The sequence below is a fragment of the Capsicum annuum genome, chromosome 11 (genome assembly GCF_002878395.1).
Source record: "Capsicum annuum cultivar UCD-10X-F1 chromosome 11, UCD10Xv1.1, whole genome shotgun sequence".
Lineage (NCBI taxonomy): Eukaryota > Viridiplantae > Streptophyta > Magnoliopsida > Solanales > Solanaceae > Capsicum > Capsicum annuum.
This window is the reverse complement of record NC_061121.1, coordinates 24,181,492-24,192,190: the sequence shown is the minus strand read 5'-3', so window position 1 is coordinate 24,192,190 and position 10,699 is coordinate 24,181,492.

Here is a 10,699-nt window from a genome sequence, read left to right as displayed (position 1 = left end):
CCATATGTTCATACTCAGTTATTCGATATCATTCAGACAGTTATTGTTCATGCATATGGACCCTTGCATTCAGCCTTACCTTATCTGTATACAAGTACATTCCACGTACTGACGCATACTTTCTCTTAGCTCTATGATGTGTCATATCATAGGTTCAGATACTTAGGTTCCAGACCGCGCTTAGACAGATTCAGTCAGTTGTCGCAGATTCAGTAGTAAGTCCTCATCTATTGAGGATATGCTTTTATTTTAGCATTTTAGTAGCTTCAGTATTTCAGTAGTCGAAGTTAGTTAGGGCCTTATCCCATCAACTCCACTTTCAGACAATTCAGTTAGAGTCTTTTCAAACAAGACTAGTTCAGACAGTATTAGTTTTTCAGATGTTATTGCAGTTGTTATTCTTTATCAGTATTTAGATAATGAACCTTATAGAATTTCAGCCTATTTTCCGCATTATTTTAGTATTATTATTCAGTGCTTACATCAAGTACCAGTCATGGGTTAGCTTGTGGTCCTTCGGGGTCGTAAGCACCGTGTGGCATTAGAGGTGCAGACTCAGGGTGTTACAGATACCGATATTGCACTATTGTGCTTCAGGTCCAAAAATGACATCAAAACCCCAAGTGGGTCCCACATACAAAAAAATGGGTTTTTGAGGCCAACCCAATGTCACATGTGAACAAGGAATCATAACCCTCAAAGAATGGGTGAAAACTAAGCATACTTTAGGCTAAAATAAAGCCCTAATCTAAATTGGGGTTTTAGGTCCAAACGAAGAAATTCAAGCATGAATTCAAGAAATTATTACCTTAATCTTGAAGATAATCGCGATACAAGATGATAATTAAGCTCTCAACTCACCCCCCGTGACAATTTTGAGTTATTGAAAATATACTACAAATCAACTTAGACTCTTAGCAAGATATTAATGAAAAAATGAAGGACTACTAAGAATGTCACATAGCCTCCCGAAGATAGAAAATGGAAATCAATGTTTCGATCCATAGTACTCTATTAGACATTTGATCTTGTATAAATAATACCGGTGAAACTAAATCTCTGATACCAATTTGTCACGACCCAATTTTCAAGTCATGATGGCACCTACCGCAACCCACCGGTACGTAGGCCACCACCGTAACTCAAAGCTAATGCAATGGGTTAACTTGGTAGAAACGTCCAACATGGACCCTATATAGCAACACAATATAACAATAAACTGTCCACAAACGAAACAACTAACATTCAAATTCCAATCCCATGATTGGCTAGTATAAGCACAAGAGTAACTCTAAATTAGAAAATACAAATTAAATTCAAAGTCTAACAACTTAAATAGTCTTATACAATTGTCTCGAATGCAAAAGACAAGTAAAGATACAAGGGAAAGAGGGAAAATCAAACTCCTAGAGCTCACCCTATCTCCGATTGGTTAATGCGGCATGATCCTAACTTAACGATGGGAACTAGAACCTAGGTCTGCACAAAAAAGGTACAGAAATGTAGTATGAGTACCAAAACACGGGTACTCAGTAAGCATCATCGACCGACTGAGCTAAATTATAATATAAGGATGATATAAGGTAAGACAATTACTTAAAGTCAAAGTATAAGATCGAACCTGAATCTTCTTTAATATCACTGTGTAAATACTAATAAACTATATCAATAATATGGCATTCCATATCCGCATATACCATTACCTTCATACAGCATGAGTAATCATTTTGGAAGCGTAAAGCCGTATAAATATACAATAACAACTATGAATTTATTGTAATCAACACCAACCATCACTAGAATATAAGGCACAAGATCTTACCATGACGTCCCATACCGCTAGGAACAACACACAAAAGAACACAACAAAGAACTCATCACGACGTCCCATACCATCAAAGAGTACACTAGAGTATATAATACAAGAACTCATCACGGTGTCCCTTACCACCGGAGAGTACACCAAAAGATCAAACCATCAATATATCAAGGTACAACTACACAATCACTTACCCAAAACTGCGGGTCCACATTCCCACCATGGCCTCTTATTGAGGTCTACAGTTATCATCAAAATTGCATTTATATACAACGAAACTGAGATTACCAAACATATCTATATAGTCACTTATTCTCTATTTCATTAATGAACTCCAAGTCTAGTCTACATTAGCTAATCACCAAATCCATGAAGCACTAGTTTACAAGTCTTATAGTTTACTAATCATTAAATAAGAAAAAGATACAAGTTACCAACACCATTATTTATTCACCTATCTCAAGGCCATTGTCTAGTTAGCAACCTCATTATATAAGTCATCATTTAAGATACCACGGTGTCACATACTAGAAGTCAACTTAACTATTCATCTTACAATCCTAAGACCAATATCATTAGACATATTATAACCTTAAGGACTAGTTTTCATATTTTAACCAAGTAAGATCCACCAACTAGTTTACTAGGTTTCTACCCCACAAGTCATAGCCATTTATTAGAAAGAACTAGTTGTCACATAAGCCACTTTACTAGGCAAAATTCCATAACATAACCATTTATTCAAGTCAAGAAGATTACTAAGCGAGCCCTTAATTTTACACATGATTATCCTATCAAGTGGAATTAACCCTATCTATAGCCTAACTTATCACTAGTTACTAACTAGAGTCAACAACGGTCACACTCCTTATTTAGTGGTTACTGACAAATAATGAGTATCAATTGCCACGAAAGACATCACGTCTTGAGTACATCAATGGTTATCCACGCATGGCATAAACTCACACACATACACATGCACTTATATAAAGTTGCCCCACATGGTATCATAACATTATTACCTCTTCCAGATTCACCGGGTATCATCATAACATCATTACCTCTTCCAGATTCACCAGGTATCATCATAACATCATTACCTCTTTCGGATTCACCGGGTATTATCATAACATCATTACCTCTTTTGGATTCACCGGGTATCATCATAACATCATTACCGTTTCCGAATTCACCGGGTATCATCATAACATCATTACTTCTTTTGGATTCACCGGGTATCATCATAACATCATTACCTCTTCCGGATTCACCAGGTATTATCATAACATCATTACCTCTTTTGAATTCACTGGGTATCATCATAACATCATTACCTCTTCCGAATTAATGAGGTATCATCACATTAATATTTCCTCTGGATTCACCAGGCATCATCATAGTATCAATATTTTTTCCAAATTCACTGGGCATTATCATAGTATCGATATTTCCTCTAGATTCATCGGGCATCATCATAGTATCAATATTTCCTCTGGATTCACCGGGAATCATCATAGTATCAATATTTACTCTAGATGCAATGGGCATCATCATAGTATCAATATTTCTTCTGGGTTCACCAGGTATCATCATAGTATCAATATTTCCTTCGGATTCACCAGGCATCATCATAGTATATATACTTTTCAAGATAAAAACATACACACATATATTACCCAAATCAATAAACATACACAAGTTCACAATAATTGAGTAATTGAGATGTAAGATACATAACCATCACACTTTATTACTAGTCATCATCGTGATATGTAAGTAGGAGCATAACCATGAGTATCTAGATGATATACACAATTACCATCTTTCCACGTCTATCCATAACATGGAAATAAGACAACTAATAAAGTTTACACATTTTCCAATCATCGACCTTATTCATAAATCGAAACCGGGTTTAACCCTGTAATTTGGATGCTCGCCAAGTATCTAGGTTACCAAGGAGTTACATAGTTCAAGCTTAAGGTGGGTCAAGTCCTACTTCTAACTCCCAATAATACTTAAGTCACTTCTACAAGACTAAATTCTACCCAGATTTAGGCTAGGTTATCTAAGTTACACCATAGGGCTTATCAAACATTATTAGGCCTATAAGGGAAAATCCTCTTCAAGTATTCTTTCTAAGTCATCCGAACACTAAGGCTACTCCATAACTAGTCATACCTAGTTCAACATACTGTTAAGGTTGGACAACAATATCATTCACAACAATTAGAGCAACTAAAGTATCTTGTACTATTCATGAGACTACAAGTAGAACTACCTAAGGTTCTAGGCTAAAGGTCAAACATCATATTTTACAAGTTTAATAGTCTACAATGATCAACTAATCCCAAGTATCACCAATTATCCATTTGTTCTCTGAGACCCCGCCCAATCTCACAAGATATCAATAATTATACTACAATCAAGCACAATCTATCTACAAGCAAGCCTAACCTACCTCGAGTCCAATTGCTCACGAACCAACAAGCTTTTCCTTCCTTTTTCTTGAAGTTTCTCCTTTCACGAGCCAAGCTATCAACAACATAATCTAAGCATCAATACAAGAATAACAACACCCATTATGTCACCATAATTCCATGGGTCAAAAATGACACAAAACCTTCAAGTGGGTTCCACCTTCGAAAAATGAGTTTTCAAGACCAACCCATAGTCTAAATATCATAGGGAGCTAAAACCCTCAAGAAATTTGAGTAAATCAATCACATTTGTGTCTACAATTGAGCCTCAAAGACTTAGTGTTTATGGGTCTATAAACCAAGAAATTAATATCAAATTTGAAGGAATCTTACCTTAAATTTATAGCAAAAATTGATTATATAAGTTATTGAAGCTCCTAATTAACCCACAAGACTCAGTTTTAGTCAACAATCTCTCATGGATTCTAGGTTTCTTAAAGAAAATAAAAATGTCCCAAAAATCATCCTAAAGAGCCCTTTTATACGAGTTTAAATGGGCCCGGAAGGTCAAAACTTATTTTTGACCTCCCAAACTCATTTGGAGTCCATTTTTCGAAAACGAACTATGTAACCCCAATAAATTTTACATTTTAGACGCATTGGTGAATTCGGCTTTTCCATCCAAGGTTATTTAGGCCACTTTTTGATTCCACATCCATACATTGCGATTCTTGACTTTTTGACTAATGGGTTGAAATGAGCTCGGGTGCTGTGGGATCCAAACCAATGGTATACTACCCTAAAATTGATATTACATAGCTGCTGGTGCAGTCAAAAATTGTATCTAAAATTATTTCACTGAAGTTTTTGCTCGGCGGACCTGTGGAATCAACGATGACTTCGAATTGGAAAAGTAGTTCTAAAAACCAAATGAATCGTCAGATAACTGAACTATCAATTCCAACAAGTCACTAATAACTTAGGACGGCTATGGAGGAGCTCTATCGGCGAAAATAAGCAAGAACACGGCTAATGACCTGAAGGGTCATTACATAGCAATGCCTTAAACATGAGGAAAACAACATAATTATATGGCTAAATTCATAACTTGAGGGTAAATCCTGAAATAAATTGATCATGACTTGGAAATTATAGTACTTAAAGCATGATATGACTCATTCTACTTGAAAACACTTGTAACCACAACTTGAAATTGAATTAACAGGAGATTATGGATTTATTTCATCAAGAACATGTATAAACTCATAAATTAAACCAAAAGAAGGTGTTTGGGATCCATGGGTTAAAGGGACCCTAGAATGAACATCCCACATAGCTCACTAGATGATTTCTTGAAAGTTTCTTGAGGATTTCTTAAACTTGAAGCTTAAATTCCATATTTTCATGTGAAAAAGTTAGGGTTTATTCTTGGGATGAAGGAGGGTTTTTCTTGAGAGGATTTATGCATAAAAGGTAAAATAATGTTCCTTGGGAGCCCCAAATTTGTTTCATAGATGAATTGGGTGAAGGGACTTGACCCAGATACCCTTAAAGTGTCAGGAAATAAAGGTGGATGGAATAGGAAGGGGCTGATGTGGAATCTGGAGCAGCGGACTAACCCAAGCAGTGGCTGCCTTAAAGCGGGGGACTAGACCGGGCGGCGCCTGCTTATCCCGATGGTGCTACTGGTTTAGTTTTCCTAACACATCCCTAGTCCCATCTAAAAATTCCAAAACTCACCCGAGAATACTTTGAACAACCTTCATAATGAATCAACTTAAAAATTGACATCTCGACGTGGGGAAGATAAAAATAAGATCATCGAATTTTAGGGGTTTCGGAAATGACTAAGTCCTCAACACTTGGTGAAATTTCCAAGTCTTGGACCCCTTCTACATGCAACTGAGAGCTGAATTGAGCTGATATCTTACATGGTATTACATTCATTCTCTCCAACCCATTTAACAATTCATAATATGGTAAAAATAAAATGATGGAAACTTTGAGGGTCTTATAATAATAGCCCTTAAATATCACAATACTTCTCAACTATGACTTCAGCTACAATACCACACTTCACCATTCCAATCTTACAATTTCCTAACAATACACATTGCTACAAGAGCCGGAGTCTAGCTATACCTAGCTTCCATGTTTAGTAAAACCTGAAGTTATAAGGCGCTAACTTAAGCTACGTGGCTCCATACTTTACATCCATCCATGAATACTACTGCATCCTATCATTGTAGTCAAACAACATCATTCCATAACCAAGAGTACTAGCCACATGATACTATGGTTTGTGTTTTCATCAATCACAACATTCAATCCTATCTTTACTACACCCATTTTATGGATCTCCCATTAAACCAACAATTTCACTCGCTCTCACAAAGATTTTTATTACATATTCCCCCTTCCTAACTATTTCACATAACAAAATTAAAGTTTATCTCCTTCTTCCCTCTTTACCTATAACCTTAGCTCGAGTAACCACACCAAAACTTTCATAATCAAGAACATCTATTCCCTTATCTAAACCATCACTAGGCTTCCATAACCACTATCATACTATCATAAAGAGGTTCATTAAGGGACTAGAATAGAAGCATCGAGAATGTAATCAACACTATTAAATTATAACTTATATTTGTTGGTCTACTCAAGGTGGGGGCATGAGATGCCAGATATGATGCAATAGGAACAAAGTGCTTCATGTATCAAATTCCTAGATCATAAATAAAGATTCGTTCATACATAAACATAGGACTGGGCACAATGAGAAATATGTGAGCATATATCATGAGCTATATAACATAAAGCCGAAATTTATGTAGTCAACAATTGAGACAAGGATTACCACTTGAAGTTATTGCTCCATAATTAAAGAACTGAAAATGGTCGTGAGTTAGCATAATCCTTACCGCTTTGGCTAGACCCAACATAAAATAAATCGGTAATATATAGAAAGCATAGTTCCATAGAACTAAGCATGATATGAGGCGTAGACTTATGGATCATGAACATCATAACATAGAGCTTGAATACTTGAAATATTAGATTACTGAGGACATTATTGCTTTTAGTTTGGAGGTTGGAACATGGACATAAGCTAAGGAAAAAACTCAAAGCTTAGGCATAGGAATGACTTGAATACCCAAAACTTTAGTGGATTGTCCTCATTGAATTGAAGTAGGAGGAGTTTGCTTGAATAAGAATAGATTTACCATGGCCCTTCCCTGAAACTTGATACCACGAGAAAACTTGGGAACTACCTTCATTCTTCATCTCCCCTTTAGATCAAAGTCACAATCCTAAGCTTGAGGACATATTCTCTTATTAAATCTATGAGCATAACACATAACATAAAAAAAGGGGATAGGGTATTACCATACACATAAAATCTAAACTCCCCCTTATAATCTATACTCTGAAGGCATTTCTCTCTGGGAGTGCTACTCTTAACTTTCACTAGTCTCTATAGCCATCACCCTACAACTCATACTCTCATGAGCATACACATCCACATTCCTTTGCATATAACGATCCATTCTCCACCCCTTGATATACTAGCATTAAACCTTTAATCACATAACTTGTAACTTAATAAAATTTGTAAAACTAGACCAAGAGCTCACATCATTTATATATATTTTCCTCAATTCAGCTCTAAATAACACCATATAGCAGCTCTCTAGTCTTTCCATAATAAGAAATCAAAGAATATAAACTAGGCACACATTGAACATATACACTTAGGACTTCATCTAACAACAAAATACCTGGGACTCAACTTATTCTTTTAAACCCAACACCCTTATCCACCTAGTAACTCAGCTGCAATTCATTATTTTAACACTAATCCTCATGTACACATACATATATTTTTCACTCAAACTTTTCATAAGTTATCAACCTAGGCCTTTTTCACACACTGTATCAAACCTACTAATTCATTCACACAAATCTTCCATCACAATTCTTGAGTTAACATTCTTATCACCATAATTTATCTAAAGTTCAATGCATTACCGATGAAAAATGCCACATACTATACTAATCTATTGAATAGAAGTAAATTAACCTAAGTCTCTTATTTCACTTAACTACATCCCACAAGTTCATCATCTCCACAATATTGCTACCACAACTTAGAATCTACCATACATTTTCTCACATGTAGTACTATCTTACAACTACTAGAGAAAAGACAATCAAGTGGCGTAAAGTCACATAATAAGGATAGTCGATCTTAGTCTCATAATATAATCCATTACAATCTATTAACATATTGTACTTTCTCACATCATATTTTCTTACCCCTGCAAACATCCCCACTACCTTTAAATTCCATAAACACCAATGAGTCTCAACCCATAACTTATTAACTAATCTACCCCTTCCCATTTACCACCTATAAATGATTTCGACAACCACCATAACTATCCACTCTGAACTCTTTCACTATTTTTAATACATAACAATCATAGCTAATTAGTTCCTCCATAGACTGCCATAAAATCTACAAATCTTGTTACAACATTAATCACTATAAAAGGGCAATTCCACCCCTCAATCAAAGGTTATACAACTAAAACTAGCTTTTTACGCAAAAGTCACCCTCACTTTGACTTTTAAACTTTTGATTTCATATCACTAACTTCTGGACCATCTTACCACCAATAGGTCATGACACCTTAACACATACTACTAATCATGTGAAAATACTATTCCAACAATCCGCCGCATATCTCTGCACTTAAGAATGACATCTATAACTAGGATTCAAAAAAGGACTAAATACACTCCTTACCTTAGGTTCAAACACATGATTTATATATACAAGGATATACACCAAAATCAACACACTTTGAAGCACTAATGGAACTTTGAAGCACTAAGTAGACTTCTCTCAAGTTCTTGTGCTATTTTATAACCTTATGGATAACTCAATAAGAAAGAATTACATCATTAGGAATCTAAACTCTTGAACTTGTATCACCTTAACAATGAGGTATGACACATAAATTAAGTCAAGGGAGGAATTTGGATAACTTTCATATGGATGATGCTCTATCATAAACTCGAGTATGAAAGAATGAGAAACAACTCCTAAATATTTGGTAGCGTCCTAATTAGAAGTATGGTGTACAACATACCCATAAGCAAGAATCTACTAGACACGACTTCGTAGACACCCTGGGACCATGAACCGTTCTTTAATACCAAGCTTGTCATAACCCAAGCTGAGGACCTGGCTTTGACGGGCTTCCCAAACTGTTAAGGCCTGAGAGGCCCCTTAGCATGAGACCATAAGCATTACTCATGTGAATTAAAAGTGTAAAAGATAACTAAAATCATGGTAGTCCCAGACCAAACTTAAAATTTCATAACATCAAACCATAAGAACAATCCAAATCCAATCTGACACAGTTTACGAAGCCTCTACTGAAGTGAGCATACTAGTATGTCTAGTAGGGATAAGGCCCCCAACTAGACCATAGAATTAAAAAAGAAAACAACACTTAGGAGAGATGCTTTTCAAAGTACAGAAGGATAACTAACTCTGAATATCTGGAAATAAACTACTAGTTGATGGGACCACGGGACTGTGCCTCAGAACCTGAAATATAAGAAGGCAATACTCGAAAGTACTGGTATGTACAACAATCCAAAAATATAACATATATTCTTATACAACATAAATAAGAGTATTTTATGAAGCAACTTAGCATAAGGTAAATGAAAAAACATGGGCATAATTTGATGAGCTTCAAAAATACTGACTCAACTCTTCGTATTACTTCTGATATAGATGGTACACCCTATAATTATACAATCCCATGGACTACATAGAATATGTCCTTAACTTGTTGGCCAAGCACCCAACCCAAGTTTGCTGTAAGGGTTGGAGTTTCTTATTCTGATATGCAAAGGGCACAAGGCCAGCATATAATCGCCTCTTTTAGGGCATAATAAATCCAGTATCAGTAAAACACAGTTTTGGGCAATAAGTTATCTAAACTCGTACTTTATTTAGGTAACCATCGAACTCTCTTCAAGACCAATTTAACCTTTTAAAACCATTCTTCTTGCTTAAAACATTGTTTACTTTCATGGTAAAAGTATTTTATAATAGGTGTCATCATACCTAGACTTGAAAGCCATATCATATCATATCATACCATATTCATAGCTCGTTTCATTCAAAAGCATATAAATAACCACCCAAATGATTTAAAAATCACAAAAGAGTTCTTATTTTGAAAGAACATAAAAATTATGCAAACACACTCTCTTTTCAAGACTTAAACATGTGCTGGCCAATTCAATCATTTAATTCATGCATTATCTCCATTAGGACACAAGAGCCTATAGAATAAGAATTGACTGCTTAAAAACATTTAAAATAACAAATTATAATTGACTAAGAGGCATTTATGACTCAAGTAATATCATC